The sequence below is a fragment of the Dipodomys spectabilis genome, unplaced genomic scaffold (assembly GCF_019054845.1).
Source record: "Dipodomys spectabilis isolate Male_0828 unplaced genomic scaffold, ASM1905484v1 ptg000343l, whole genome shotgun sequence".
Taxonomy (NCBI): Eukaryota; Metazoa; Chordata; class Mammalia; order Rodentia; family Heteromyidae; genus Dipodomys; species Dipodomys spectabilis.
The window spans coordinates 1816590-1843449 of NW_024871020.1; the positions used below are offsets into that span (position 1 = coordinate 1816590).

At 36.2% G+C, this 26860-nt stretch overlaps 1 non-coding gene across 1 annotated transcript; it reads right to left on the bottom strand.

Annotated features, from left to right (window-relative positions):
• Window positions 1-3667: 3667 nt before the first annotated feature.
• On the bottom strand, window positions 3668-3769 carry LOC122095315. Its single transcript, XR_006145092.1, has one exon. It is a non-coding gene; the product is annotated as a U6 spliceosomal RNA (small nuclear RNA).
• Window positions 3770-26860: the final 23091 nt, after the last annotated feature.

Here is a 26860-nt window from a genome sequence, read left to right on the forward strand (position 1 = left end):
CTCTCAACTCAATATTCATCCTGTCCAAGAAATAATAGCATAGCAATTATTGCCCACGGTAATTGTTTTCTGTCACATTTTGTCTTCAACACAGTGTTGGTGACATTGGGTTATCATGTTCAGAGCTGAGCTCATAAATTGAGGTCTAAAGAGAGACAAATTTCTTCTGTTCCACAGTTCCAGTATACATTTTAAAAAGTACTAAAGGCCTGGGAAGGTAGCTCAGTGGTAGAGCGCTTGCCTTGCATGCATGAGGCCCTGGGTTCGATTCCTCAGCACCACATAAGCAAAAAAGAAAAAAGGCGGAAGTGGCTCTGTGGCTCAAGTGGTAGAGCACTAGCCTTGAGCAGAAGAGCTGAGGGACAGTGCCCAGGCCCAGAGTTCAGGCCCCACGATCAGACCCCCAAAAAATATTTTTAAAAAAAGTACTAAAACTAGCCAGTAGCTGGTGGCTCACACCTATAATCCTGGCTACAGAGGAAGCTGAGATCTGAGGAATGCGCTTCAAAGCAAGCCCAGGCTGGAAAGTCTGTGAGACTCTTATCTCCAATAAACTACTAGGAAAGCAGAAGTGGCACTGTGGCTCAAGGGGTACAGCACGCACCTTCAGCCGAAAGGCGCAGGGAGAGCGCCCAAGCCCAGATTTCATGCCGCATGACCAATTAAAAAAAAAAAGATTAAAACGTTTAAATTCCATCACTTACTGTCTTTTAAGAATCCAAAAATGAAATAAATTCACATATAATCACTCCAAAATGCTTTAAAAGCGGGAGATGATAAACAAGCCTCCATGAAGTAAATTTTCTTCTACTTTTTAAATTATTCTGAAAGCCTTGTGCTGGTTGGTCACACCTGTAATCCTGTCTACTTGGGTATCTGCTCAGGAACCTGAGATCTGTGGATAACCGTTGGAAGCCAATCAGGACAAAAAATATTAATGAGATTATTTTAAAAAAATTACAATGGAATTCTATGCCTCCATCAGAAAGAATTACATTGCCCCATTTGTTAGGAAATGGAAAGGTTTGGAAAAATTTATATTAAGTGAAGTAAGCCAAGCCCAAAGAAACATAGGTCCCATGGTTTGCCTTATTTGCAATATCTAGTATATGTATGAGTCAAGCAGAAAAGTGCAGATAATGTGATGTTAGGAAAATGAACCCTTACATATGTATTTAAATGGTTTTTTCTTTCATGAATTTTTTTCTAACGCATTTTTAAAATTATTTCTTTGTTGCTTTGTATATCCCCCCCCCCCCCACACACACACAGTATAACCCCTGCTTTCACTATATTTGATGTCGGTATAATTTGTGGAGGAGAAGGGGAAAAACAAGTCGTTTAAGGATACAGGTGGACACATTGCAACAATGAGAAGTACAAGTTGTCATGTCGAAAGCGAACTTTACAACTTTGGTGTGGGGGGGAGGATGGTGTGGGGGGGGGCGGGGGGAGGCTGGGAAGGGATGTGAAGGGTAAACAAAAGAGGAGGCTGCAATGCTTGATAAGAAATATACTCATTATCTTGCCCATGTAATTGTAACCCCTCTGTACAGTATGTTCACAATAAAAAAATAATAAAAATATTAAAAAAAATTAATGAACTAGCAAAGAGCCAAGAATGGAGATGTAGCTTATATAGTAGCTCATCAATCTAGAGAGGAATGGCCTAGGGGGACCTTGATGCACTGAATTCAAACTCTGAGAACGAAAATGCGCAGGCATGCACACACACACACACATACACAAACACACATTTATTCAAAATATCTGCATATCAGTGTTTTGCATTAATTTCTTTGTTAATGATATTATATGGGTAAAATAGGGGAAATATTCTCTTCCATCCCATAACATTTTTATATTTTTTATTGTAAAAATACTGAACAGAGTGGTTACAGTTACATGAAAAATTAATAGTTCATTTCCTATCAAGCATTGTTACCTCCTCCTTTGTATTTCCCCCGCCATCCCTTCCCTCCCACCTCCACAAGTACACTCCCCTCCCCCACCCTCCTAAATTGTAAAGTTCGTTTTTCAACATACTTTCTTGTGCGTCACATTGTTGCAATGGGTCATATTGTATCCTTATTTAACCATTTTGTTTTTTCCTTTTCCATCCCCAAATTAGAGAAGTGTATATACAAGATGGAGGTGCACTAACATCAGATACAGTGAAAACAGGGGTTTAACTGTGGGGGATGCACATATAAAAAATCACATCGTACATTATAAATATATTAGAAACCACAGGAAGAAATAAAACACCACTTGTGTCCTTATCATGGGGTTCATTTACCTTAACATCATCTTATCTAGTCATATGCACATGCTTTTGACCTTTTTTTTTTTAAATTGTGAAAATACCATACAGAGGAGTTACAATTACATGGAAAATGTAATGAGTACATTTCTTATCAAGCATTGTTGCCTACTCCTTTTTTTCGCCTTACCATACCTTCTTTGCTTATCCCAGATATGCATTAGTTATTGCAAATAAGGTATACCACAGGACCTATGTTTCTTTTTTTATATTGTGAAAATGCCATACCGAGGGGTTACAATTACATGCGTGAGTTATTGAGTACATTTTTTTTTATTGTGGGAATACTGACAGAGGAGTTACAATTACATGGGCAAGATTTCTTATCAAGCATTGTTGCCTCTCCTTTGTTTCCCCTTCCCATCCCTTCCCATACTCCCCCACTTTCCCCACCCTGTCCTCCTCCCCCCAAAGTTGTAAAGTTCATTTTTTGACATAATAACTTGTACATCTCATTGTTGCAATGGGTCCACTTGCTCCTCCTTTGTTTCCCCTTCCCATCCCTGCCCATCTCCCACCCCCCACACCCACCAACCCCTCCCCCCCAGCCCCCCCCCACTGTCCACATCCCTCAACACCCAGCCAAAATCATTTTTTGACATAATGACTTGTTCATCTCATTGTTGCAATGGGTCCACCTGCATCCCTTTTTAAACGATTTGTGTTTCCCTTCCACTGCACAAAGTATACCAACATCAAACACAGTGAAATCAGGGGCTTTAGCTTGCAGGAGGAACATACAAAGCAACAAAGAATTCATCTTATAAATATCTTAGAAACAATCGCAAGAAATAAAAACCATTTGAATCCTTATCTTGGGGTTCATTTTGCCTAACATCAACTTATATGATGTTTTCTGCTTGTAGCAGACACATACTAGTTATTGCAATTAAGGAAACCATGGGGCTTATCTTTCTTTGGGCCTGGCTTAATTCACTTAATATAATTTTTTCCATGTCTTTCCATTTCCTAACAAACTGGGTGATGTCATTCTTTCTGATGGAGGCATAGAATTCCAGTACACACACACACACACACACACACACACACACACATTTTCTTGATCCATTCGTTTACTGTGGGGCCTCGGGTTTTGTTCTGTATCTTAGCTTTGGTAAATAATGCTGCAATGAACATAGTTTTGCTGGTAGTTTTAGTATGTTCTTGTTTGTGATCATTTGGGTGAATGCCCAAAATGGGATTGCTGGGACTTAGGGGCGCTCTATTGTAGTCTTTTGAGGAACCGCCATACTACTTTCCAAAGTCTTTGAACAAGTTTAAACTCCCAACAACAATGCATTAAGGTTCCCTTCTGTCCACATCCCCTCCAGCATCTGTTCTTTTAAAAATCTAGAATGCTTCACGAAGTTGAGTGTCATCCTCATTCAGGGGCTATTCTTCTCTTTATTGTTCCAATGTTAGTGTATGTGCTACTGAATTGAGCACAGAACATTTTTTATACATAAAGTGTAACTGATTTTCTTAAACTAGACAATTCCACAAAAATTAAATTCAAAAGAATTGTCGTGAAGCCGGGTGCTGGTGGCTCACGCCTGTAATCCTAGCTACTCAGGAGGCTGAGATCTGAGGATCGCGGTTCAAAGCCAGCCCGGGCAGGAGAGACCGTGAGACTCCTATCTCCAATAAACCACCAGAAAACCGGAAGTGGCGCTGTAGCTCAAGTGGTAGAGCGCTCGCCTTGAGCTGAAGAGCTGAGGGACAGCGCCCAGGCCCAGAGTTCAAGCCCCACAAACGACAAAAAAAAAAGAATTGTCGTGAAATTTTAGAACCATGCATTTCTTACATAAGAACACATTTAAGAATAAAGTCAAGTTTGACATGTCAAAAACAAAATAATACCAGATATTTGTTGTTCAACAGATGTGTAGGAGGAGGAATTCAATTATTCTGTACAAGGAACCTGCCCTAATGAACACTATAGAAAGTGTTAAGGTTTGTTAAAAGTTTTAATGTTTTAAATATGTTTAATTTTGGGAATTTGCTCATATATGCCAAAATTAAGACTATTTAGCAGGTTGTAAAACTTTTTCATAAAGCATTTAAGATTCATGGTACATACTACTAAATATGTACATTTCAGAGTTTATAGAAACTTTACTAATGAGAAGTTGCAAAGTGTTTGTGTAAAGAAGCAGATTTAAGACATTAACTGCACAGTTTCTGTTAAAATTTAAAGGCTTCTTTACTTTATATGTTAGTGAGGAACAAATGATGGTATAAGCCATATACAAATGATGAGATCAACCATAAATAATAATCTTAATAATAATAATCTTTAAAGGCTACTCATAGCCTATAAAATTCTTGTTGAACATCATAGACTTAGGCAGTTTTAAATGTACAGCAATATGAGAAAATAATAAATCGAATATGTAGTACATTTCAAATACTGGAAACAGCGGTAATTTTTTATTTTATTAATCATTAATATTTATGTATTGGTTTTCCTTATTTGTAGCATTGTTTTCCTTGTTGTAATATAAAACAACTTTTTGTAAGTCATCATTAGGAAGTACTTTGAGAATGTTATTGGGATGGCCACACTGTTTTTTATAGGTATATGTGAATTTACAAAGAGCAAAATTAATAAGAACAAAATATTGATTAAAATTTTATCAATTAGAATCTGAATCAGGAGTGTTGATAAACGTCCACACCTAAAATCTTAGCCCTAGACTGAAACACTGGTGTTACAATGTTGAGCACACAAAAATGAGAGACTGTGTTTTGTTTTCTTTTTGTTGGGTTTGGGGCTTGAACTCTGGGTCCTGGGTGCTGTCTCTCAGCTCTTCAGCTCAAGGCTAGTGGTACTAGTTGAGTCACAGCATCTCTTCCATCTTTTTCTGCTTATGTGGTGCTGAGGAATCAAACCCAGGACCTCATGCATGCAAGGCAAGCACTCTACAATGAATCACCCTCCCAGCACCTGAGAGACTGTGTTTTAAAAAATCATCTAAACAACATTTACTTTCTGTTTTGTGTTATATAATGAAATAAAGAATATCTTTTTATATTTTAGAATGGTCATACTTCTAAATTTATATTAAATTCAGCCACTTTATCCTTTTCAAAGTCATGTAATATCTCTGAGAGTTTGCTTTTGTAAAGATTGTTTTTTGCATTGATAATTTATTCTGAGTCATTTTTATTTTTTATCAAAATTACTTCATATTTTATGGTTTTTTGTGTTTTTTTAAGTGTGAAAATACCAGATAGAGGGGTTACAATTAAATGGGCAAGGTAATGAGTACATTTCTTATCAAGCATTGTTGCATACTCCTTTGTTTCTCCTTACTATCCCTTCCCATCTCAACCCCCTTACGTCCCATTTCCCCATGTCTTACGTCCCATGTCTTGTATATCTCCTTGTTGCAATGGATCGACCTGTATCCCTATTTAAAAAATTATTCCCCTTCCCCTCCACAAATTATACCAACATCAAATACAGCGAAAAAAGGGGTTATACCATGCGGGAGGGACATAAAAAGTAACAAAGAAGTCATCTTATAAATATGTTAGAAATAATTACAGAAAAGAAAAATATTTTGAATTCTTATCATGGGGTTCACTTCACCTAACATCAACATATCTAACAATTTCTGCATGTCTCAGACATACACTAGTAATTGCTAATAAGGGAAACCATGGGACCTATGTTTCTTTGGGTCTGGCTTACTTCACTTAACATAATTTTTTCCAAGTTTTCCATTTCCTAACAAATGGGGCAATATCATTCTTTCAGATAGAGACATAGAATTCCATTGTGTATATATACAACATTTTCTTGATCCATTCATCTACTGAGGGACATCTGGGTTGGTTCCATATCTTAGCTATGGTAATGCTGCAATAAATATATCTGTGTGGTAGCTTTAGTATGGTCTTGTTTGTGATCATTTGGGTAAATCCCCAAAAGTGGGATTGCTGGGTCATAGGGGAGCTCTATGTGGAGTCTTTGGAGGAACCTCCATACTACTTTCCAAAGTGGATGAAAAAGATTACACTCTCACTAACAATGAAGTAAGGTTCCCTTCTGTCCACATTCCCTCCAGCATCTGTTGTTATTAGAGTTCTTGATTATAGCCATTCTAACTTGGGTGAGGTGATATCTCAGTGTTGATTGATTTGCATTTCTTTTATGGCTAGGGAGGTTGAGCATTTCTGCATGTCTTTATTGGTCACTCTCCTTTCCTCTTCAGAGAAGTTTCTCTTTATGTCTTTAGCCCACTTATTTATTGGACAGTATTTTCTTTGAGTATTTATTGTTGGGGGATTTAATTTTTTGATTTCCAGGTCTGTTTTAGATATGAAACCCTTGTCGGTTGTATGGCTAGTGAAGATCCTCTCCGATTCTGTGGACTTTCTATTGATCCTGCTAGCTATGTCCTTTGTTATGCAGAAGCTCTGCAATTACAAGCAATCCCATTTGTCCAACCTTTCTTTCATTTGTTGTGCTTTTGCATTTCTTTTCAGAAAATTTCAGCCTTTGTCAAGGAGACCTAGGGTTTCTCCTATTCCATCCTGTAATGTTTTCAAAATATCTGCTTTGACTCCGAGGTCTTTGATCCATTTGGACTTGATTCTGGTACAGGGTGATATATAAGCATCTAGCCTTAATTTTCTACAAGTGATTAACCAATTTTGCCAGTACCATTTACTGAACAGCCTTTCTTCGATTTTATCTTTTTAGATTCTTTATCGAATATTAGATGATTATGAGTCTGTAGGTTCATTTCTGGGTTTTCAATTCTATTCCATTGTTCCTGAGATCTTTTCTTGTGCCAGTAAAAAACTGTTTTAATTACTATGGCTTTGTAGAAGAGTTTGAAATTTGGTATTGATATTCCTCCAACACTGTTCTTTCTGTTAAGGATCGCTTTTTGCAATTGGGGGTCTTTTGTTGTTCCATATGAATTTTTGGATTGCCTCTTCTATTTCCTTGAAGAATGCGGTTGGAATATTGATAGGTATGACATTGAACTTATAGATAGCCTTGGGAAATATTGCCATTTTCACAAGGTTCATCCTTCCTATCGAGGAACATGGGAGGTTTTTGCCACTTTCTAAGTTCTGTTTTGATTTCCTTTTTCAGATTTTTAAAGTTTTCTTCATAGAAGTCCTTCACTTCTTTGGTTAAGTTAATTCCTAGGTATTTTATTTTTTGTGGGGCTATTACAAATGGAAAAGCTTTCTTGATTTGAGCCACGCTTTTCTCATTGTTGGCGTACAGAAAAGCCATTAATTTTTGAGGGTTAATTTTATACCCTGCTATTTTTCCAGGTTTGGATCAGCTTGAGTAATTTGGGAGTGGTGTCCGTGGGATTCTTTAAGTACAAGATCATGTCATCTGCAAAGAGGGAGAATTTTACTTCTTCTTTCCCTATGTGGATCCCTTTTAGGTTGGCATATTGTCTTATTTCTGTAGCTAGGCATTCTAATACTAAATTGAAGAGAAGTTGAGAGAGTTGACATCCTTGTCTCATTCCTGAGTTAAAAGGAAATGGCTTTAGTTTTCACCATTAATTACAATGCTGGTTGTAAGTTTTCCATATACAGTTTTTATTGTATTGAGGAATGTTCCATGGATTCCTAATTTTTCCAAAACCTTCATCATAAAGGGGTGTTGGATCTGGTCCAATGCTTTTTCTGCATCTGTTGAGATAACCATGTGGTTTTAATCCTTGCTCTTGTTGATGTGATAAATTATATTAATTGTTTTGTGTATATTGAAACAGGTTTGCATCCCTGAAATAAATCCTGTATATTGGTGTATGATTTTTTGGATGAATTGTTCAAGTCGATTGGCCAAAATTTTGTTGAGAAGTTTTGCATCAATATTCATCAAAGAAATGGGTCTATACTTCTCTTTCTTTGATGAGTCCGTGCCTGGTTTTGGGATGAGGGTTATGATGGCTTCATAGAATGTGTTCGGTAGTGAACTTTCTCTTTCAATTTCATTGAAGAGTTGGAGTAGTATTGGTGTGAGCTCTATTTTGAAGCTCTTGTACAATTCCGCTGTAAATCCATTAGGTCCTGGGATTTTCTTACATGGGAGGTCTCTTTTTGCTGTGTCTATTTCAATGCTTGATGTGGGTCCCTTAATATGCTTTAACTCATCTTGGTTTAGTATTTGCATGTTGATAATTGCTAGCAAAAGGTCCATTTCTGCCAAGTTTTCAAACTTATTAGCATAAAGATTTGAAAATATTCCCTTTTAATGTTCAGAATCTTGGTTGTTTCTGTGGTGATGTTTCCATTCTTACATCTGAGTTTATTTATTTGGGTGTGTTCCTTCTTTTTCTGATAAGATTTGCTAAGGGTTTGTCAATTTTGTTAATTTTTTCATAGAACCAACTCTTTGTTTTGTTGATTCATTCTGTTTTTTTTTTAATTTCTAATTCGTTTAACTCGGATTTAATGTTAATTATTTCTTTCCATCTATTGAATTGGGGTTTATCTTGGTGTTCTTTGTCAAGGTGGTTCAGATGTCTCATTAAGTGGTTGGTTTCAGATCTCTCTAATTTGTTGGTGTAGGAACTCAGAGCTATAAACTTGCCTCTGAATACTGTCTTTGCAGTGTCCCAGAAGAGCTGGTAATTTGTGTGTTCATTTTTTTGGAATATCATGGACATTTGAATTTCCTTTCTAATCTCTTCCATGACCCCCTGGTTATTCAACAGTGTGTCATCCAGCCTCCATGCGTTACAAGACTTTTTTGGTGTTGAGTTCTAATTGTATTCCCTTGTAGTCTGAGAGGATGCAAGGTGTAACTTCAATGTTTCTGAATTTGGACAAGTTTGTTTTGTGACCTAAAATGTGATCTCTTTTGGAAAATGTTCCATGAACTGCAGAGTAAAACGAGAATTCTGATGCTACTGGGTGAAATATTCAGTAGATGTCTGTTAAATCTATTTGCTCTATGCAGTTGTTTAAATCTGCGGTTTCCCTGTTGATTTTTTTTTTGCTGATTTGATCTATATAGTGGGCATAGTGGTGTGTTAAAATCCTCAACAATTAATGTCGTTGGATCTATGTGAGATCTGAGGGAAAATAGTGTCTCTTGGATAAATTTTGGTGCTCTATTGTTTGGCAATTCCATATTTAGAATTGTAATATCCTCCTGAAATAGAGAACCCATAAGTCATATGTAGCGACCTTCTTTACCTCTTTACACTAATTTTAATTCGAGGCATATTTTACCTGATATTATTATTGCAACTCCTTCCTGTTTATGGTAGCCATTTGATTCGTAGATTTTATTCCATCCTTTCATTAACAAAATGTGTTTGCTTTTATAGGTAAAGTGTGCATCCTGAAGGCAGGAGATAGAATTATCTTGCTTTTTAATCCAACTAGACAGTCTATTTCACTAAATTGGAGCTTTAAGTCTGTTAATGTTGAGAGGTAGGACTGAGAGGTGTTTGGTAGCTTCTGCCATGCTATCCACCTCCTTGGGGGCTGTGGAAACTTGGTTTTTCCTATGGTTCTTGGATTCTCAGTTTGGGTGTGGTTTCTTAGCCATTATTGTGGTCTTGTTGGGTTTCTGTGTGTAGGTCATCTTTAAGTATTTTTTATAGGGCTGGTTTGGTGGAGATATATTTTTCAGTTTTTCTTTGCTATGGAAGGTTTTTATTTGACCTTCGGTTATGAAGGAGAGTTTAGTTGGGTACAGTATTCTTGGTTGAAAATTGTTTGTCTTCAGGGCATGGCATACAGCCTGCCAGGCTCTTCTTGCTTTACTTATCTATGCTGAAAAATATGAGGTGATTCTAATTGGTTTTCCTTTATAGATGATCTTTTCTCCTTGACATTTTTAAGAACTTATTCTTGATCTGAGTTGGTCCTGTGTGGATTATAATGTGATAATGGGAAGTGCTGTTCTGTTCTGGTCTATTTGGGGTTCTACAAGCATCTTGTATCTGAATAGGCCTATCTTTTTGTATGTTTGGGAAGTTCTCTGCTAGGATCCTGTTAAACAAATTTCCTCGACAATTAACTTCTGTCTCTACGTGCTCCTCTACACCATTTGTCCTCAGAGTAGGCCTTCTGATTGTGTATTCCAAATGTTGAATAGATCTATCATAATTCTTGGATTTGTCTTGGATAATTGTATGTTCTTTCTCTATAATACCTAGGCTGTCTTCAATCCCCAAGTTTCGATCTTCTGCATGCTCTAACCTACTGTTGTCTTTCTACTTGGTTTATTTCTTTTCCTTCTTATTGGTCGGCCTTGATGGCTTCAAATTCTTTGTTGGAGCCTTGTTTTAGATCTTCTATGAACTTCTTTACTTCCTTAATTTGGTGTTCTCAAATCACTTAGTTGATTGGTTATGGATTACTTGGACTCCCATTCCTGCTGTCGGCTCCATTCAGCATTCCCTGTGTGGTCGCCCTGAATTCTTTCAGCTGTCTGTTTATGGATTCCATGAATGCCTCTATTGATCTTTGTCTATTCTCATCCTGATGTCACAATTCCTGTGTTATGCTTTGATTAGCTTCCTCACGTTCATGCAATTCCTGTAGTTCCCTTTGACTGTTCTCAGCCTGCTCACGCAAATCCTGTGTCTCTCTTCATCTGTTCTCTGCCTGCTCATGCAATTCCTTTCTTTCTCTTCGACTGTTCTCAACCTGTTCACGCAATTACTGTATCAGTCTTTGAGTAGTTTCCTGACAGTCACGAAATTCCTGTACTAATGTTTGGTTTGCCTCCTCTCTCTCTCCCTATCACGTTCAAACTGAGTCCTTTGCAAGCTTTCATTCTTTTCATTCACCACGTTTTCCAGTAGTGTTTGTAGTGCTTTTCAGGAACTCTCCTCCGGATTATTCATTAACTGTTCTGTCACTGGATTATCATGAATGGGAGTTGAGATACCCAGACTTGCCATTTTTCTCATGTTTTCCGGCTTGTTCTGCACACTTGATATGAAAGTGACACCAATTTTGTTGCTAAAACACTATTTTAAGGCAAGCATCAACCAAAGTCCTGTAGTTGCGTAGTCAAAATGGCTGCAGATAGAAGCTAGTATAACAGATGCAATCTATTCAACACCAAAAAACTATGCATTAATGGGCTAAGAACAGCAAAGATGAATTTTTCAAATCAGAAATTATGATGTTTAGGGAGAAATGTGGGGAAAAATAGGATTAGAAATATGTGGAGAAGTTAAAGTAAATTTAACCAAGTCCTAATCCCAGAGAGGGAAAGGGATTGGACAGAATGATAGGAGAGAAATTAAAAAGAAGATAATCAAAAATGGAAAAACAAAAATTTAAATTTAAAAAGTGAAACATTTAAAAATTATGTAACTTTAAAGAAGTGATATTGAGAGAAAAAAAGGATAGGATGACAGGAGGGGATGATAGAAAGGAGACATGAAAAACTAAAAAATAAAAATTCTTACAATATTTACTTGAAAATTATATGGTATAAAGATATAATACTGCTATTAAACAGTTACGCCTAAAAGTTTGTGAATTAAGTAATACATTTCTGGATTAATTATGTACACAATGGGGGATAAGTTCGATGAAGGGTATTTATCTGGGGATGAGGCAAAACAGCAATTAAGTCACGCAAAAAAAAAAAAAGAAAGACAAAAAAATGAAAAGAATCAAAAAAAAAATAAAAATAATTTAAAAAGGACCAAAATGTCAATAGCGATTTTTTAAAAAAGCACACACACACACACACACACACACACACACACACACACTCACACACCTAAAATAAAAATTAGGAGAAGAAGAAAAAAATGATTAATAGAAAACAATTAAAAAATTTAAAAAAATGGTACCAAAAAGAGTTGTTTAATTTTCAGGTGTGTGTGTGTGTGAGGAATGGGAAGATCCTGTATCTCCCCTGTGTCTGTAACCAGTCTCTCCGTGGAGTCTCTGGTCTGCTTGTGGTGTTTGGTTTTCCTGTGGCCTGATTGATTTCTTACATCAGTTTGTTTGAGCAGTCAATAAAATGCTCCGCTTTATCCAGGATTTTGTGATCCTCCTTCAGGCTGGTTCAGTGGGAGGGAGATCTGCTTTGAGTATCACGAAAGAGAAAGATGGCTGTTTCCTCTAATTTGGAGATGCCGTGATGAGGCTACGTTCTGGGTAGGGTTGAGGCGTTTCAGCAAACAGTAGCTTTTCCCTGAGGGGCTAGCTCCTGAGACACTCCCAGACCCCAGCCTGGAACCATTCTCAAGGTTTATGTTTATTCAATTTCAATTGATTGCTGTAGGTAGGGGCAGCCTCTGGTTCTGTTAACCCAGTGAAGATAGTCACTCCTCTGTGGGGCAGAACTCTCTCTGCTTGGGCTAGGTGACTTTCTCCTGGATGGATCTGAGCCTGGAAGGTCAGGTCAGATACCTGTGACCTGCTAAATGACCCTTTTGTTTTCTTCCAAGGCCTGAGTTGGAGCTAGTTGCTCAGCCTGGCCTTTCTCAGTATCAAAGATGATGTCTGGTGGGAGGGGGAGGGGCAGCCTTCCCTCCTCTGCTCCATGAGAAGGAGTGAGGATGTCAGGATTCTATTCAGGCAGGAGTCTTTGTTCCTGGTTATCTCTGGTCTGTGATCTGCTCCTTTTCAGTTCTTGTTGGTGTTGAGTAGAATCCGCTCACCCACTGCATATGGCGCCTTTTTCCTGGACACTCTGTTGTAGATATGGTGGCTATGGGTGCCACAGATGTTGCCACAACCGTGGCTACTGGCAAGTGCTTAGATCTGTCTTCTTGCCTGGATCTTCCCTCTCTAGTCAAACTCTGGGTACAGTGTTGGCACACTTGGTGTGATTATCTAGGCTAGTACTGTTCACTGGAACACTAAAACTGCTTTGTATGTGAGAGCTTGTTTAGCCTCCAGGTTCTCCTCTACCATCTTCCTCCGACCTCCATGAAACACTTTATATTTTATGTTGATTGGTTATTATGTAACAAATACCTTCAAATGTACATGTAGTGTCAAAAGATAGGCATATGAATATTCTCATACAGCTCTTATTTATCTGTTATGCACTTTCACTATTATATTTCTCTCTCTCTTATACTCTCTATCATTTCCTCACTTTCTCTTTCATGCTTCATGTCTGCTGCTTAGAATTTCTGGTGGTCTACTATTATCCGTCAGGATCCACTGGTTTGTGGGAACATGATATGGACAATCAGTTACCTTTGCCTTATTGAAGAGTTACAACTGTGATGTGATATTATTATTTGCCATTCTAAATGGCAAAACAACAGATCTAGGAATTCCTTTTCAATTTTATTACTATTATAAATTTTATCTCATAGGAATAATTGGGATGGATAAGATACTTTTAACCTGTGACCTAAAAGTACGTTTCCTTTTACAAACAACCTTTTCCTTTGAGTATCAGTGAGTAACTACATGTAATGAAAACAAAACTATCCTATGGAAAGTAGACTGAAAAACAAGATAATGGGGAAGTGAGTACAAAGGATACCCGTCATAGAGCACAGATCCTCAGAGCAGTTTATCATGTACACTTTGTGAGAATGACAATGTGTTAGGAACTATACATTAAATCACTGAACACTTGATATATATATGCAAATATATTTGTATATTTACATTTGTTTATATATGCATATATGTATGTGCCCTTATATATGTACACATGTATGTTACTATACTCACAAATACACACATACATATACCCATGTATACATGCACACATGGAGAAAGACACATAGTTACAGTCAACATAAGTTTCACTAGTTGTTGAATATGCCTTAGACGGAATTCTTGGAACCAAATATGTTGAAGATGTATTTGCCTCTAAGAGTTCTTTTACCACTCCTCTTATCTCTTAAAACTGGTACGTTTTAAGACATGAGATTCGACTTGCAAAATGCAGTACAAGTGATAGGAAGTCATTCGGAAATCTCAGTAAGTAAAGGTCGTATGGTGTCACCCTGCTCCCCATGGAATGCTTGCTCTTGTAGACTCTCAAGAACCAAAGTACCAGGAGAATATCCTATCAGAGGGGGGTTGGAGGGAGGATTTGGGTGATGTGAAGGGAAGGGATGGTAGGGGAAAAACAAAGGATTGGGTGACAATGCTCAATAAGAAATGTACTCACTTCCTTCCTTATGTAACTGTAACCCCTGTGTACAGTGTCTTTACAATAAAAATATATATTAAAAAGATACAAGGAAAACTTCTGTACTTATGGGAAGTTGTATTTATCATTCAATATCAGTAATGTATTGGTTTTAGGACCACAGGCATATTAAAATGTTGGATCCTCAAACTTTTTACTTGAACACAGTATATTATTTACATGAGAATGTGTCCACAACCTAGTTCAGAGTAATTGCTATGAAACATTTTACTACATTTTATGTTTGTAATGGAAAATAAAAGTATATGCACTATCAACAGATACAAATTTTTTCAATTTTTTTTTGTCTTTTTGTCTGCATTTTGTGGATGGAATTGGGAGAGCAATTTTGAAAAGCTCAAATTTCATCACCAAGAGCTGTCTGCAAAATGTAAAAGGATCTAATACAGCATCTTGAATAGTATGGAACTCCAAGGAGAAGTACTTGAATTGAGACATTATCAGAAAGTCTAACCAGGCAAGGACTTTTTAGAAGCACAGCTGCTATATTTCTAATGGAGAGCTTTCATAACCCTTTATGAAACACAAGTCAGAACCTCATTGAAGTGTAGATTGTTTTCCCTCACCTTTCTGTCAAGCTCAGTCATTATCAATCAACATTTAGCTAATCTTGAATAATCCTCTAATAACCAAATGTTGATGGAATGTTCGTATGCAGAAAACCTGGGAAGGCAAACTTTTTCCAGTTAAGACAATCTATATTCTATGCTCCAGAAGAGAGAAAACTAGGTAAGCATCTATTTACAACCTTCTGAATAGTTCTGATTCTGCCCACATCAGTTATCTATCCATACCTGTGATGGAGTGAGAGGATTTTAAAAGAATTTAGTGATCTAAAATTTAAATTTAAATGTGGAATGAAATTAATTCCAATACATTACATTAAGATATTTAGAAGCAAGTGAAAAACCCAAAGGTCTATACGATTTTTTTTTATTGGAAGTGTAGGGATATTGGAATTTGGTTCTCTATATTTTAAGCAACTTGCAAGAATAATTGGCAAAACACAATTTACATTCGGAGTAGACTTGTCACACTAATTTTTGTATATTGAAAGGAGCACAAGCCTCAACAATATGTAAATGCTATCCTCTTATTTATCTCTAAAGTTTTATGCATCTGGTCCATTAACATTAAAATTTCAAAAAAATTAATTTTTAGCTAATTGTCCAAAGGGGTTTTGCTTCATCATGTCAGTGTTGAATAGAGAATATGTGCATTTCAATGTACAATGCATCTGGATAATTGTCAACCTTTCCATTTTTCTTTCTTCCTTTACCCCAACCCCACATATCCCTTCAAGTTTCCTACTTATATTCTCACTTATGTATATTGAGTTATATGACTGTATTAGTCCACCATTTCCATCTCCATTCTTCTGCCCTACTCCCTTTATGCCCAAATCTCCCTTTTAAGACTGATTTCAACTTCATGGGATTTTGTTAAATATCTCTGCCATTGGTATATGGCGTTGGGCTTGCCATATCCTCTCTTCCATGTTTGACCTACATAAATGAGGATATTTCTACATTTTTCTAATCTCTGAATGTCTGAGTAAGGTCATTAATTTGGGTATCCTTTTCATTTTTTAAATTTCAAATATAATATAAGCTTTGTTTGACTAGTCATTTTCTAAAAATGAGTGATATTCCTGAGCACTAATATTTTGGTACCAAATTGAGACTGTAGTAACCTTGATGATAATAGTAACAAATCTATTTTAAGTAGAATGAGATGCAACTAAAGTATTTTCATTATATTTATTTCTTAGTGATCATTTTTTAATGAATAAATGAGACTTTTCCATCCAGTTTAGGTTAAGAGCGTTAAGTAATGGACTAGATGGTAAGTAAATCCGAAAATGTTTTAGGCTACAGGGGTTCAGGAAAATGTAGGATCAATGGATACTACAGTATTTTTCCTGATAATAGAATTTGAGGGCAAGTTATTTTATAATGGTTCATGTTAGGGAACAAGATAACTTCAGAGGAAGAGTCAGAAAATTTGTGGGAATCAGGGCAATCTGAAACTCATTTCCATAGTGCAAACTGATTAAAACTAGACTATTTTTCTTAAACATTAGAATTGGACTATCATTAGGGTGAAAGTTAGGTTTCAGTTGCAGCTGTGGTTAGTGTTAGCATTAGGGCAATGATAAGTTTAGTGTAAAACTGAAACTATCTTTGAATAACAAGTCATGTTAGAATTAGGATGAATGTGAAATATGAACCTGCTAATTATATTAAGATTAGGATATGGTTAGTGTGAGGGTTAGCCTCAATATTCCAGTTAAGGTTAGGGTTACAAAAATGGCAAGATAATGAGTAAAACTACAAACTATTTTTAGAAAGATGAGTTGAATCAAAGTTAGGATGAATAAATCTAATGTATTTGTATGGCTTTTAGAATCCAAAGGCTATTAGTACTATGGTTAGGATTACTGTTCTAGTTCAGGTTAGACTTAGGGTTAGGGAAGGGTAAGCTTTAAGGTAAAACAGAGTTTTCTGCTAACATTTTCAAGTAACATAAGTGTGAAATTTAACAAAAACTACAGAGTTTTCCTAATTTTCCTGTTCAGGGTTCAATAGGGTTAAATTTAGAGTTAGGTTTCTAGTAGGTTTAGATATATAGTTAGGGTTAGAAAGTAGAGTATATTTTAAGTAAACCTGCAACTTCTTTTTAGAGATATAGGAGTTCAGTAAAAGTTAAGATCAGTGGAAACTATGATAGTTTTCATGATTTGAAGATTTGAGGTTAATATTCATAATAGGGAACGATTTCAGAGTCCAATTCAGGGAATCTGTAGGATTTGGTGCAAAGTGCAAATAAATCATTTCAAAGACCATGAGTATCTGTTAGGATATATTTTCCATTAATTTTAGGATTCGGTTACTATTATCATCAAGGTTACTCTCAGGGTTCTGACCAGGATTAGAGTTAGGATTATGGAAATGGAAGGTTGAGAACTTGAGTGACTTACTTCCTTTGTGTATGTATATGCACTTTTCTAAGGCTAGAAGTCAAGGCTTGGGTTCTATCCCTGAGCATTATGCTGTAGGCTAGCATTCTACCACTTGAGCCATGATTCCACTTCCATCTTTCTTTGGCAGTGAATTGGAGATGAGAGTCTTACAGATTTTCCTATCCAAGCTGACATTGAACTGAGATTCCCAGATCTCTGCCTTATGATTAAAGGTAGGATTAAACTCATGAGCTACAAGTGCCATGGAAAGTGCCTGACTTTTATTGATTGTTTTTACTTTTGTTCAAGATCAACATTGAATTCAATATCTGAAAGCATTGCTCACTAGGTAACAAGTTGCCACTTGAGCCATATCTCCAAAAATGATTATCTTAAATAGCTGGAAATCATTAAATTTTCTTCAGATGATATGTATCATTAGTGTTGTTCTAAAAATTATCCTAACCAAAACAGATTTATAGACCCTAGAGATGATCTGAGCAGATTCTTATGGTTGGCTTCTAATTGCATAATATTTTAGGGACATGATTTTTTAATTATTATATTAAGTAGCAAAGGAGTTAGTAAACAAGGCAGTTTCTGCGTACAATATAGCTTGATCAATGCCAACCCTTTCAACATTCACATCCTTCCTCTATGCACCTCTTCCTTCACTCTTCTTAATTTTGTAGGATATTTACTGGATTACTCTGTGCACTTCCCCCATTTTCTCCTGGTCATTCTTGTACCTTTTCTCCCTTCACCCTGTTTTGACTAGCCACTTACATATGATCCAGCAACTCTACTCCCTCCTAGGCATTTACCTGAAAGATTACAAACCAGGATATAGTAAATATTTCAGCACAACCATGCTTACTGAATCAGCCCAGATACCCCTCAGGAGAGAAATGATTCAAGAAAATATAATACACACACACACACACACACACACACACACACACACACACACACACACACACACACAGGAAATCCTACTTACCCTTCAGAAAGAGTATTGTACTATTTGTATCTCTCATTTCACCTTTCTTCTGCCTAGTATCACATTGTTGTTGTACTGTCCCTCTACTGCAGTAAGTGACACATGCAACTGATGTAAAAGATTGTCAGTGTTATCGGCTAGCCATAGATTCCTAAATATGAGTTCTATGCTCATTCTCTTTGTTTATTCATGCCTTTGAGTAGTGATTGCACAGTTTCATTTGTACCATTTGCTACACAGAAAAGAGATGAACCACGTGTATGTATATATACATATATGCACATACATGTATATATATATATATATACATGGATATTTGTACACATATGGGTATATATTAAATACTTGAATATATTTTATATTTTTGAGAATTATGGAGCTAACAAAAATCACATGCATTTTACTTCTTAGTCAATTCTTTCAAAGCCTAAATAACTTTGTCTCCTTTGAATACATAATTTTAAAGAGAATATCACCATCTCTAATCTTTCAGTGGCCTTGAAATTAGATGTCCAAATGAGAAAAAGTTATTTAGGCTTTTTGGTGGAAGAGAGGAGTATTACTAGGGTTCTATTCAGGTGTTCTCTGCTTGCTAGATAAGACTTCATTTTTATAGCAACAAGCAGCTCAATTGCTTTTGCCATACTTCTAGTCCATTTTATTTACTTGAAGTTTTGAACTTTTTGCCCGGGTCTGATCTTAGATTAAATGAATGATCTTAGATTGCTTCTTATGTCTCCCACACAATTAGCTAGGATTGCAGATGTGAACCACTATGGCCAGCTCATTTGTTGAGATGGATGTCTTGGCAGTTTTTTCTCTGGCCTGGCCTCATTTCTGCTTCCTGATCAGCTGGGTTTACAGATGTAGGCTACTATACCAGATGTACATGCCACATTTTTAAAAAAAAAAAAATTATTGAAAAATAAAGTATAGAGGGGTTATAGTTACATGAGCAAGGTAATGAGTAATTTTCTATTAAGCCTTGCTACTTCCTCCTTTGTTTTCCCCTACCCTTCCTTCCTTCCCACCTGCACAATTACTCCTCCACTCCCATCTTCCCCTCTTCCCTGCTTAAATTGCAAAGTTCCTTTTTCAGCATAGTGTATAGTGTATCTCATTGCTACAATGGGTCAGCCTGTATCCCTATTTAAACAATTTGTTTTTTCCCTTCCCCTCCCAAAGCTAGAGAATTGTGTATACAAGATACAGGGCACTGACACCGAATACAGAGAAAACAGGGGTTATACCATGGTGGAGTAACATATAAAGAAACAAAAAAATCAGATGTTATATTATAAATCCCTATCTTGTAGTTCAATTTGCTTAAGAATATCTTATCTGGTCATATGTACATACTTTTTGAACTTTTATTCTTGTCCCAGATATATACTACTTATTGCAAATAAGTAAAACTATAGGACCTATGATTTTTTGGGTCTGACTTATTTCAGTTAATATAATTTTTTCCAAGACTCCACTTAGAGCTCACCCAGCAATCCCACTTTTGGGCATTTACCAAATTATCAAAAACAAGAACATACTAAGCTACCAGCACAACTATGTATATTGCAGCATTATTTACAACAGCTAAGATATCAAACGGACTCAGACGCACCTCAGTAGATGAATGGATATATACTTATATACATATGTATGGAATATATACATATATACCTATGTGTATATATATACATATATATGTGCCACACTTTCTTGTATATATATGCATGTACATATATACGTACACATATGTATGTATATGTATATATCTGTATGTATATACATACATACATATATGTGTATGTATATACATACAGATATATACATACATATATATGTATGTATGTATACATACATATATACATACATATACACACACACACACATATATATATATATATATATATGAATTCTATTCCTGCATCAGAAAGAATGACATCATCCCATTTGTTAGGAATTGGAAAGATGTGAAAAAATTATAGTAAGTGAAATAAGCCAGGCCCAAATATCCATAGGTCCCATGGTTTCCCTTACTTGAAGTAGCTAATACAGGGTACCATATAATCATATAAGATGCTGTTAAGTGAAATGAACCCCAAGATAGGGACACAAATGATTTTTATTCCACAAGCTTCTTATCTTTATATAATCCCCCCACATAAATTTGGAAGGGAGTTGTGCTTCAAGTATAGAGCACCACCAGTTAGGGAAAAAGCTTAAGTGAGAAGGTAAGGTTTAACCACAATATCAGAGTTTAAATCACAATATCAGCACTCAAATAAGTTTATTTCTTTCTTTGAGGTTTTTATTAAATTGCTCAGAAAATAGCAACATTATATTTATTTTTAACAGTACTATTAAAATCATGTTATATTTATTGATGTTATTCTTTATTTTCCTAAATTTTACTTACTCATTAATAATATCCAGTAATGAAAAGAGATGAATACTGTTTCTCAAGTTTTTATGACAGTTGAGTATATGAATGATGCATACAAGGAGTTTGTACTGAAAATAGATATTTGAAAGCTCTTCACATAAATAAATGATAGTTGAAGAAGCTGTGGGCATGTATGAAATAAACTAAAGAAATCACAAGGAAAGATAAGGTATGATTCTGGAAACCACACAATTTTGGAAGAAAAAAAAAGGAAAATATGTAGCTTCTGGTAAGAAATTTGTAACCCACCTATACATTTGATTCCTTATTTCTAGTGGAAGGCATTTCAGTTAACTTTATTTTACAAAGTTAAACATGATTGACATTTAATATTAACTGGCCTCTGTCTCAGGTAAGCTATTATTCTAACCAGGCTCCAGGAACTCATGCCTATATTCCTAGCTACACAGAGGGCTGAGATCTCTAGATCCTAGTTCAAAGCCAATTTGGAGAGGAAAGCTGGTGAGTCGTTTCTGTTCAATTAACCACAAGAAAACTGGAAGTGGCACTGTGGCTCAAAGTGGCAGCACTAGCCTTGATTAATAAACCTCAGAGACAGAACCCAGGCCCTGAGTTCAAGCTCTCTGAAATTATTCTTATCAGGATTTCTCTAACTTGTTTAGAAGAATGTTTTAAACTTAGGGATTTTTTATTTCATGTTGTCAGCATTGATTTTTAAGATGCGTAGAGAAAAATTATTTATAGTCAGAACTGGTTTGTATTGTTTTGTATTACACATTGCCTCTACACCCAGAGATCAGCAGGAAAGTAGATGGCCAAATCCTGACTGTTGGTAATGTATATGGATATGTGTTTCTTTTAGCAAAGAAAAAAATTATGAGTTGGTAGCCCTTATATATAACACCTTAATAGTAATTATATAATTACTATTATTACTAGTATTTTTTTGTCGGTTGTGGGACTTGAACGCTAGGCCTGGGCATTGTCCCTCAGTTCTTCAGCTCAAGGCTTGCAAAAGTGCCAGTTCACATTTTCTGAACCTTAAGTTAGAGATAAGGGTCTCACAGACTTTCCTACAAGTGCTAGCTTTGAAAAGAGACCTTCAATCTCAGCCTCCTTAGTAGCTAGGATTACAGGTGTGAGCCACTAGCACCTGGCAGTACAATTATTTTGAAAAAGAAAAAAAACCATTATTGTATCCTTAAAAATTCACAATATGGCAAGTGTATCTGTAACGTAAGTTGTATCAAGGAACCATCAGCAGCAATCATTTTCAGAACTCACTATGTCCTGTTCAATGCCAGATAATATTTCATTAATTTATTTTACTTTTTCCTAACAAAGTTTATTATGAATGTACAACAGCACAATTTTCTATTGAGTATAAAGAATTCTTTAGCCCTGGTGCTTGAAATCAGGGCCTAGGCACTCTCTCTGAGCGTCTTTTGCTCAAGGCTAGCACATTACCAATTGAGCCAGAGCACCACTTCCAGTTTTTCTGCTTATGTCATACTGAGGAATCAAATCAAGTGCTTCATGCATGCTACCCTAACACTCTACTACATTCCCAGTCATTGAGTCTTTTGTTGTTGTTGTTTTAAGATAGCATTTTACTATGTGTCCTTCTGTTGGCCTAAAATTTAGACTGGTCCCAAGCCTGCTCCTAAATCAGCCTCCCAAATTCAGAGATTACAGACATTGACCATCATATTCAGCCCACGATTCTTTGTGATACTCTTTTCAGATATAGAAAGAGTTATTCTGTCTTCCTTGGATTGGATGGTTTTTGCTGTTAATCACATTTCTTGTCCTGGTATGTTGCCCCTTCTAGATCAATAGAAATATTTCAGGTTCTGATCTTGAAAATGATCCTTGCCATCCAACAACATAACATTTTTGTGAAAAGCACTAGCTGGCCTAATGAGCATAGCAGCCAGCTGGAGCTCAGCTATCTGATGGCCTTAGGGTCCAACAATGCAATCATTACTGTGCACCGGATGAAAACTGTCACAGGTAATTTTGATTTATCCCATACAATTCTCAACTACTTGCCATTCTCAGTTTTGTATGCTTTAAATTCTGTTAAACATTAATTACTATTTCATCATTCTCACAAGTAACATATATGTCTTACTTTAAAATGTATTCAAACATGCAAAAAGTTATCGTAGTTCTGTCCACTAGTGGCTCATGTTTTAAAACCTAGCTACTTTAGAGGTCAAAAACTGAGGATCCTAGTTTAAAACAGCCCATGCAGAAAATTGTGAGATATTTCTCTCATTAAGAAACCAAAATCCAGGGCTGGGAAGGTGGCTCAGTGGTAGAGTGCTTGCCTTGCATGCATGAAGCCCTGGGTTCGATTCCTCAGCACCACATAAACAGAAAAAGCCGGAAGTGGTGTTGTGGGCTCAAGGGGTCGAGCACTCACCTTGAGCTGAAGAGCTGAGGGACAGCGCCTAGGCCCAGAGTTCAGGTCCACAACCGGCAAAAAAAAAAAAAAAAAAAAAAAAATCCAGAAGTGGAGATGTGGCTCAAGTAATAGAGTGTCAGTTTTGAGCAAAAAGACTAAGCAAGAATAATATGTCTACTTCTGACTCCATTATTTACTTATGGAACACTCACACACACTCACACACACACACACACACACACACACACACAAACACACACACAATTTACAAAATATACACATTCTTCTAGACTCTCCTTCTTGAGCAGTACTCAATGCCATTAACTTAATGCATGTTTTCTCCAAATTATTTTGGTAGGGATTAAACTACACTTGTATTATGATACTGCACTTTTTGTTTTTCAATTTTTTGGTACTTATGTAAGAAAACAGTGTTTTGTGAAGACTAACCAAAAATAAGCGTGTCGGTAAATAGGTAGGTGGCAGGTAGACTGAAACTTGCATATAATACCACTTGAAATTTTATTTCTCCAACTTTAAATATATATACATATGTATGTGTTTAAAACTTCTGCCAAAATTTTATTTCCGTTAACAATGATCTATTTGTTCCATTATATAAATTTAACGTATTGTTTGTTTCATAGTAGATTAATATTTATAGAATTTCTTTTCTTTGGAGACAAGATTCTGCAGTTTAGACCAGGCTTTCTTCAACTCCTAATTCTCATGTTTCAGGTTCCTGACTATTGACTGTAACAGTACTTGTGACGGAATCCACAGTCAAACTGTTAGACCTGGAAAGGATAGATTGGGGCGCGATCTCAAACAGCAATCAAAAAGCTGAGAACTGTGCTCTGGGAAGGTCAAACAGTCAAGGGAAGACAAAGGTATGAGTTATTACCTCAAGAGTATTTTAATTAGAGCTGTTGGACACTAAAAGTTTAAGACTTTGGGGACAAGATGGATGTCTGTGCTATGGTTGTAATGACTATTGCTCCCTTCGGCTCTCTAACAAAAAGGGATTTATAATTATGTATACAAACAATACCTCATGTTAATAGTTGTAACCACAAGCTAGATTGATGCTTTAGTTTGTGGACATACCTGTAGGCACTGACCACCTCCCACCCCTGTAGTAGAATGAATATAAAGCATGTTAAGCAGGATTTTGGGATCCAGAAGCTGGCAATGACGCTGTGGGTCCTCTGGTGTCTTCTTTCCTATCACTTCCTGTGATTTCTCAGATTTTTGGCCAGGTATCCCATCATCTTTGCTGTTCCATGGTTGTTGTTAGTTACAGTATTGATATTCCGATCACCTCAAAACAAACTATGGAAAAACACCTCCTTGAACAAGATTCAGAAGTGTATAGGAGCACCTCGAAAGATAGCAAACATCAGCAGTCATCCTGTGATTTTCTAGCAAGAAAGTACAATTCAGAAGTATCTTTATTTCTAATAATATAAAGAGATAGATAATTATCTTTTTGTATATTTTGTACTTGATATTGCATAAATTTTCAGAAAAATATATACATTGTGAAATAATGTTAATTTTTTCATAGGTTACAAAACCACGTCACTGGAGTAATGAACCTAATGTCTTATCTCAGTTGACTGAATCAGATTTAGATGAGTGTGAATTGCCTAATTATGAACATTTCTCCATGAAACTCAACAACATAGAACGAAGTGTGAGGTTCAGGCCATTCCATACCTCTAAGGATTTTACATATGTTAGCGTAATATACACCCACACTGCTCAGCACTTATGGCACATTGTTGTGTCATAATTTTCTTTATATCAGAATTACGCTAGAGCTTAAAGTAGAATGATGGGCTGTACATTTTCAAAGCAAGAGTGATGATCACCCCCTGCAATTATTCTCAGTGGAGAATCCTTCCTATACATTTTACTGACTTAGGTTCTACTCTATGCTTTACCATTATCAGGGAGGGTCACACTGTATCGAGCTACAATACTGCAGAAACCTTAGCTGCCTTTGAATTTTACCTCCAATCTTGATCCCAAGGTCAACTCTGCAACTCTAATCACATAGTTAGTGGTCACCCGAACTTTTCAAGCATGGTTAAAATTTCAGCTATCATTGCTCATTGCCAGGGTTAAAGATCTCACTACTTTAGATTTGTTGTTTATCTTCTTGTATTTCCAACACTGCCTTTGAAGTTGGTTTTTGAAGTAGAGCTTTTAGTTTGCATTTGATTTATGGAGGTGTTAGTGATGCCAATTGAATCGCATATATTATAATGTAAGTAATTTGATGTTTTGATATATGAATTTAACTTTGGCAGTTGAGGAAGTGAATACACATCACTCACAAAAGTTTATTTATGTGTATTGGTATTGCTTTATTGTGAGCTTCCTAGAAGCCAGTCATGAGAGAACATGTCCCTAGTCCCATCACTTCTGTCACTGAGACAAGGCTTGAAATGTCCAGACCGCTTGGCACTTCATAGTGAGAACCTGGCTACAAAGAAGGGGAGATAATAGCAAAAAGAGAAAATGAATCTTCCAACAGTTTTGTTATATGTGCTTTACACGTAGCCATTAAGACCACCATAATACTATTTTTTATGACTTCTTACCTACTTTTTTCCTGTTCTGAGTGGTTTTATTTATGGATATCTAAGAAATCATGTAAGAATCATATAAGAAATCTATATAAATCATATAAGAAATCATAAAAAGTAGATTGGTAGGGATATATAATCCAAAAGGAATAATTTCAGGAAACTATTAAGAACATAAAATATAATGCACACCTAATATTTTCTCTTTGTTGAAAACATCAGCAGTTTTAGTTTATTTATTCTGATAAAAAAGATTATGAACTAAGTTACAATAGTATTCCAAATGGAACACACAACTAGAAATATGAAGGGTAGTACTAAAGAATGCTACTGCTACAACTAATAGAGTAAGAATGAAATTTAGGCAAAACTACTTCAGAGTAAAAGCCACAGGACAGCCCTAACATTATTTCTTTGTTTCATATGAAGACAAGACTTTTTTTAATAAAGACAAATTTTCACAGATATTAATATCAATTGGGTATATATTTCTTAAGGCTTTCAGGAAGGATGCTGTGACCATGTTGATGGAAGTTGACTTCTCTGGGACCTACTTCACAATGTGCAGACACCATTCCAAGCACTGCACCTGCATTAGTGTAATTTTATGCTTATGACAGTTCTTCAAGTTAGGAAGTTAATCATTTTTTTTATTATTATCTTTTAGTCAGTCATGGGACCTAAACTCTGGGTGCTGTCCCTCAGCTCTTCAGCTTAATGCTAGCACTCTACCACTTGAGCTACAGCACCACTTCCGGCTTTTTCTGTTTATGTGGTGCTGAGGAATCGAACCCACAGCCTAATTAATGCATGCAAGGCAAGCACTCTACCCCTGAGCGACCTTCCCAGCCCTAAGTATTTTATTAAAAGCAGAAGTAGGCAACAAGGCCAAACAAATTTCCCAAGTACCTAAGACTGACCAGATGTAGACCCACAATTCAAATCCAGGTTTTTATCAGGCATATCTGAGAATATTCTGAACTTTCAAGAGCTATTGAGTAGATGATCTCACA